This window comes from Eptatretus burgeri, chromosome 4 (genome assembly GCF_056783735.1).
Source record: "Eptatretus burgeri isolate ZD-2024b chromosome 4, Ebu_testis_v1, whole genome shotgun sequence".
In the NCBI taxonomy this organism is placed as follows: Eukaryota; Metazoa; Chordata; class Myxini; order Myxiniformes; family Myxinidae; genus Eptatretus; species Eptatretus burgeri.
Window position 1 is genome coordinate 103,231,323 of NC_140964.1, and position 7,459 is coordinate 103,238,781.

Below are 7,459 nucleotides of genomic sequence, written 5' to 3' on the forward strand. Positions count from 1 at the left end.
TTAATTTATAAGCATTTTTCATGTTAATATTTTTGGTTATATTATATTTATGTCGTTCAGCCTGTGCCTTTGTGTAATAATTTGATAAATCAATATCCAGTTCTTGAGATAAACCAAAGATAGAACCATCTTTACCAACATAAGTCATTTATATTAGATTAAAAATAATATCATAAAATTTTTTATTTTTGTTGAGTTGAAATAACACATATAGGCATAATTGGCCACAACACTTGGAATTTAATTCTTGGACTTGAAATGTTTGATAAACACCATTCTGTAAGAATTTTATGACTTCAACAGGTGGTGGAAGACCAAAACTATCAAAATAATATTTGTCTTGACTATTAAAAATACAAACCCAATGAGAACCGCTCCCATTATTATCTTCTAAGTTCATAATAATATTCTTTGTATGTTTCGCCACATTTGTTAATTCATCTCTCATACAAATAACCACATTATGAATTTTTAATTTCTTACAATATTTGACAAGTTGTAAATTTGATGTTGTATTCTTTCCAAATTTTTTCAACCACTCATCAATGCTCATTTATTTATTAGAAAGATATAATCCATTACCTCTTTTCGTTAATTTTACACCTGCTTGTGCTATAGAAGAAAGCATATCTCCAACTAACAATCTCGCTTTATCAGGCAGACCTTCAAGTTTTTCAGCAAAATCTACAATTACACCACTTCCACTAATTTGTTTCTCCAACTCTTTGTTATGTCTTTCCAATTCTTTTTGAGCCTGGAGTTGAGCCTTCCTTTCGTTGGCAGTTTTCACCGCTGTTGAAATACCACCCGTCAATGCTCCAACCGCACTTAAACCAGCAAATAAAGGAATTAGAAATGGGAGAAATCCTCCACTGGTCTCTCTTATTGAATATTTTTTTCAACATTGGTTTTGTCATTTTAATTTTAAGTGAGCCAGTGTCATTCAAGATTTTAACCTGTTCTCTTGTGAGAAAAACATCAATTCTTACTGCTCCTTTTCTCTGAATTGTATTAACGTTAATCGTACAAGGCTTTTGATTTTGAACACAAGATGATAGTTTATGAAGATTGATTTGATTAACATATACCCCAGTTGGTACTTTGCCACTCATTTATTTAACAAAAAATTATGTGAGACTAATCATCACACCATTATCTGTATTAATCTGCAATTCTGTTTCTTCCAAAAGCAAACAATATGTATCAACTTCTTCACTCTCTCCTCTTTCAATGTATAGGGAAGTATCCACTGATTAGACTTTATAGTTTCCTTTTGAGCGCTCAGGTCAAACGCATAGATTGTATACAAACTTTTAAATGCTGTCATATCCAAAATAGGTTCTTTATTTCCATTACTTTCACACACCTTTTGGTAAGACTTGTATGCTTCAGCAAAATCATTTTTTTCCCAATTAATTTCCAATCTATCTCGTGGGTAAAATGTTCCATCTAGAGAAACGCGAAGTTGTTTCACCTTAGCATTATCACTCAATGCATTATTCTTATCAGTCGCAGTATCACCATCTGGCTTTTTAAAAATGATCCACAGATATCGTGGCTTTCCTTCCAGAACACCCAAATTCCACGTGTAAGTTGTTTGATTGAGTTTAACGTGTTGACATCTTTTGAGGTATGATACACTGAGTGGTTTCTTTGAGTTAAGTCTTCGATTCAACATCTCTTCTGTTTTAAGATTAGGAGTATATTCACTGATATACCAACTCATTTCCTCAATTACAAATTTATTCTGATCACCAAAAGCACTACCAACACCAAAAAGCAATCGATTTTCATTATCATTCCTTTGAAGTTGAAATCTAATTTTAAGGCCATACAGAACTTTATCATGATCACAAAATCCAAATATACCTTTAAGAGGAACTGCCACAGTAAAACTATTTTCTGCTTTTGTATCATCATTATACATTCCTTTCCTTTGAGTATACTCCAGGGTCTGTGTTTGTTCCCGTTGACATATCAGGAATAAAACCTTCGACAGACCCCTTTCCCATTCTATCACTGAATGTATAGAGTGTAAATTTTATCATTTCAGATACAGCAGAGACATAATCAACCGCTTCAACTTCTTGTGTTCCAATATACAAACGCACACTATCAAACATTTTCCAGAAGAAATCATTTACAAGTGTAGCGTTTGTGTTATTCCCAGCCTTAGTGAATTTAAATTTACACAACAAGAAACTTTCGGAGAGATTCAAATAGGTTTGTTGATTATTTATTTCAAAACTTTTTGTACCATTCGTATTCCAGTCTGTTCCAGTTATTGCATTTACCTTGAAGTAATCTTCTTTTTTAGTGGAGTTTGAGATAATAATAGTATCATCCAAATCATAGATACTATCAATTGCTTCCATACTTGTATTTATTTAGGAAAAAAAAAGATGTTAAAACTTTTGAAACCCTGATCCAAGTATTTGAATTATTTTCTGTCGTTCTTGGGGGGACAACTGAGTTTTGCCTTTCTTAATTTCTTTTATTGCTTGTAATTTATGAGATTCCTTCTGGGCATCTTTTTATACTCTTTACAGCACCTGCAACATTTCCCACAGCAGAAGCAGTTGAACCAATTAGATCTTTATGTTTAAGAATAGTTGAACCAATACCCATGAGAGTATCAATTATCCCATCTCCTCTAAATTGATGCCCAACACCCCTTTGTCTCTTAGGTTTATAGTATCCTCTACCAAGATACATACCTTCACCCTTGTAGTATGGGGAAAGGAACATCCCATCCCCTGTAATTATTTTATATTTTCCCAACTCGTGTTTCCTCAAAATAACCATCGTATTTATTTATTGGAAAACTTCACGTAGGTGAATTCTGATGGATATAACTTCTCCATTAAAAGAAATCACACGATTATCTTGGTCGGTTATCCTAAAATTTACTCTGTGTATGGTTTTTCCTGACACAGGAAGATAAACCAAATTTTTGGGTTCCATATTGAATTTATAACCAATTGGGGTTGAGTATGCGCTGAATGAAAATATTGTATTTGTTTTTTTCCCATCATTATAAGCACCATCAATCAAATCACAGTGAATTAACACCGAATTTATTCCTGAGGATATTTGAATGACATTATCACTGTAAAACGTCCCATTAGTTTCAATCTTTTTGAGGAGAAACCCAATAACTCTCTAAATGAATTATCAATTGTGAAATCAACCTTGTAGTTATTTTTAACTTTAATCGTTGATTTTGAAGTATGTTTTTGAATGTTTATAACAATATTTTTTGGTTCATCACCCTGTTCTTTCATAAGACGAGCAATTTCGGAAGATATTTGAGAAATCTCATATGCTCCGGGTGAGACTGTTATCGTTTTGTATCCACTTCCTGGATTATAACTAAACTTGTCATTTTTCTCGGTTATATTAAATAAGGTATTATAAGTTTCCATGGACAATAAAGATGCCTCATATTCTTTTGTTGTGTCAAGTTGTAGTGGGTATGGGAATGAAGATGTGTGGTCGCTTGTTGTGAAATTGAAACTAAGGATTGTGCTTCTCATCTTATTTAATATGAGATAAAATGTCTTTATATTGATATTTATTAATTATTTTCATGTTCATCAACTGGTCTAAAATGGCTGATGCTTCATTAAAACAATTGTTATTTCCAGCCTTCTTACTGCCTAACAACAATAACAGTCTATTAACTAATTGCGATGGGTCATTTGGAAGAAAACTAACACCTGAACCAAGGATACTTAAAGCCTGAATAATGTGTTTCTCCTTCTCATTCTTCCTACTTTTACCAGAAAGAATAACCTTATAATTTAGAGTGTTCAGCAGATCAATATATACTCTATCATCATTATTTTCCATATCCAATGGTTTATCAATATACTTTGATTCATCCCTCACAGTTGAACCTTGTCTTCCATCTTTTGTGAGAAGAAACATTAATCTTGGAGTTAGTTTAACAGGGGTTGAGCAGAACCCAAGAACCTTAATTCATCATTAAATATCAATACCTTTTCTTGAACAAGATGAAATATTGCTGATTGTTCTGTTGGAATGAGTCCTGCTTTGGTTTCTTGAATCCGCTGAATATTCATTGTTTTGAAGAGCATTCACAATATAATCAGGGGGTCGATTAATCTCTTCCAGTTGTTGAAATAAACCTTCATCATCATATTCTAATTCTCCTAAATGCTCTAATTCTTCCTCCGTCATTTGACTGAAATCTTTTAACATTTGAAGTTTTTTAGGAGTATATTCTACCGTGGGAAATGTGGAAACATCTTTCATTTTTCCTTGGGAAGTTTTTAAAAGTGGTTTAAAAAATTTCTCTTGTTTTCTTTCAAATGCTTCTTCGCCCGTTAGTTTCTGTCTGCGTTTCTTCTTTATGTCTTCCTGCTGTTTTACAACTTTTGAAACCAACTCTTGATGTTCCCTAAATCTTCTTGCTCTTTCTTTCGCATCCATTTATTTATTGAAAAATATCATTTAATATCTCATCTTGTTTCACAACAATATATTTATATTTTTCAGTCGTGTGTTTCATGTAATCCCCAAATTCCTTTTTACTACATAATGTAGAACAATTGTCTCTCCAAAAAATTGTTTATATCTATTGAATTTAACTTGAATAAAATAAAAGTATTAGCATTGTTTCTGATGGAACGACGAGGAAGCTGAAAGTACGATTGACTAAGATAAATACAATTACAAGAAGAATGTCTCCCTCTTGTGTAGTAGCTGTCCATTACCGTTTGGTTTCTCTCATTAACACAATCATCAAAGATAACGAGGTTCTTTTTGGATTTATCCAAATCTTGGGGAGACGGTATATCATCCGTATTATCACTCAGAATACAAGTTATCGGTTTTGATTTCTTTTTACATCTCTGTGTATCACAAAATAGTTGTATTATATCTTCAATGTTAAAATCATTTAGGTTTTTTGAAGTTTAAATAAACCGATTATATCTTCTTTTGAAGACCAGCATTAAAACCTTGTGAGAGTAGTTGATACTCTGGTTGAAAACTCGACTTTGTGAAAATTATTAAATTATCATAATCTAAAAAGTTGGGAGTGAGGAGCATCTTTAAAAGTAAGCAGGTTTTTCCACATCCACTTGAACCAACTATGAGGCATCTTAATGAATTTGGGAGATTTTTATGGTTGTCAAATTTTATCTTATTTTCCCAAATAGGTAAAAAATCATTCATTTATATATTTGGAAAACAGGTTATTTAATTTATTCTTGGCTTTTTTCGAAATTCTATATTTTATCCTAAGTTCAGGTTTAATTTCAAGATAATCCATTATTTTATTTATGCAATATCTTGTGTTGATATTTCCCTGAAAAATCACATCCATGAATAAGATATAACAACAATCCTTTGAACATTTCTCTAATACGTTCAGTTTCTTCCCTTGTAAGGAAAGGTGTGTTCTCACCCTCGTTCTTTACATTCATTTCTCGAATCAATCTTGTAAAGTAATTCATTTTTGGTGTAAATCTAAAAGAATTATTTTCCTTTTTATATTTTTGATTATCATTAATTAGAAGATAATCACAGAATATACATTGTTTATAGGCTTTTGACTCTGTGTTTAATCCCCGTCTTTCACACGCAGGACAATTCTCAAATTTGTCATATGGAGAATCATGGAATTCAAGAGGCTCAAAATCGAGTAAACTATTCATATTTATAAAGTAAAACTTTACTTAAACTGAAATTCATCTTCGATATCATCTTCGATACTTTCAGAATCATCTATACTTTCATAACTATCATTTGAACACAAACTCTCGGTGTCATAACTATCGTTTGAATGCAAACTCTCGGTATCATAATCACTCTCATAATCTTCAAAATCTTCAGTTGAATATTGGCTCATTTAATTAGTAGAAAAAACATTACCATCGATATCGATATACATTTTTTCATTAACAGATTCAACTGCTACATTTTTTATATTAAAGGTAATTTTAAAATGATCCTTAACTACAATTGAACGAAATGTCATTTCACCTGATATATTAACATCCTTTATTTCATCAGGATTTATATCTTTAGGGTTGTTGAAAAAAATACAAATTTCTCCTTGCATATTACAGATGGTCTTATCTTTTCTTTCTAAAGCTTCATCCATAAGGTTTTTATTTTTTGATACCTTTTCTTGTTTCATTGCTTTTTCTAGTTTTGAATATATTGCCAGAAGGAGAGGAGAAACTTTTGTTAGAGATACCTTAATTGATGTTCTTCCAGGTATACTAAAAGCCCTTCCACTGAAGTAAATTGAAGAACTCATCATATCCACCATAATTGTTTTTATCCAATAGTTGTTATATTTATCTTTGTTCAATTTTACATCCTTGACATATTTCTCAGCATCTTTAACAAATGAAGAGATTGATTGAAACTTGTCTTTTGTGTCTTGAAACATTGTATTTATTAAGTGAAAAAGTTGGAGGATAAAATGGTTTTAAGCACAGATTCACCTGTAAAATAAACGAAATTTTCATCAAGAAAATTTTAGTTTAAGCACAGATTCACCTGTAAAATAAACGAAATTTTCATCAAGAAAATTTTAGTTTAAGCACAGATTCACCTGTAAAATAAACGAAATTTTCATCAAGAAATTTTTAGTTTAAGCAAAGTTTTATTATATAAATATGGTGAATACAACATACTGCGATGTTTGTAATCACGAATATAAACATTATAGAAAACACCTCCGAACCAACAAACACACATTTAATCTATTTCACAAAAATATCCCCTCTTGAGTTGGAAAGAAAACATTGTGATACCTGCTCAAAGGATGTTTTGAAGAGTAGTTATAATAGGCATCTTCAATCACAAAAACACAAGAAAAATGAGTTTAAAGTAAAGGAGACTATTATATTGAAAACACTGATGGGGCATTTAAAGGGCATATAAAAAATAAGGATTTTTCAATTTGGAGAACCCGGTCCATCATCAATAATTGAATCAATTGAAATAGTGAAACCTGATGTTGAAAAATTTATTAAAAAACATTAAAAGAAATGAAAACTTTAAAGTTTTATATGGGAGTGAAAATGAATATGAAAAGACAAGATGAAGAACAAACTCCTTATATGAGGACAGATCTTCATTTTATAACATCATTTCAAGATTTTTTTGAATAGTGGGGTTTATGAAGAACTATCAAGACAAGAGGAGGATGTTGATAATACAGTGGTAGGAAGTAGATTCAATATTAAAAAAATCATCTTTTAGATGTACACATTCTAAAAATCAAACCTCTTAAAGCTTCTTCTTATATTGAATTACCAAAAGAAATAAAACGAAAGAAGGCAGTTGTTAATATTAAGAATAATGATAATAAATGTTTTCTCTGGTCTGTTCTTGCTCACTTACATCCACCAAAATGTAATTCAGAAAGAGTAAAACAATATATGAAATATGAGAATACCTTGGACATTAAAGATTT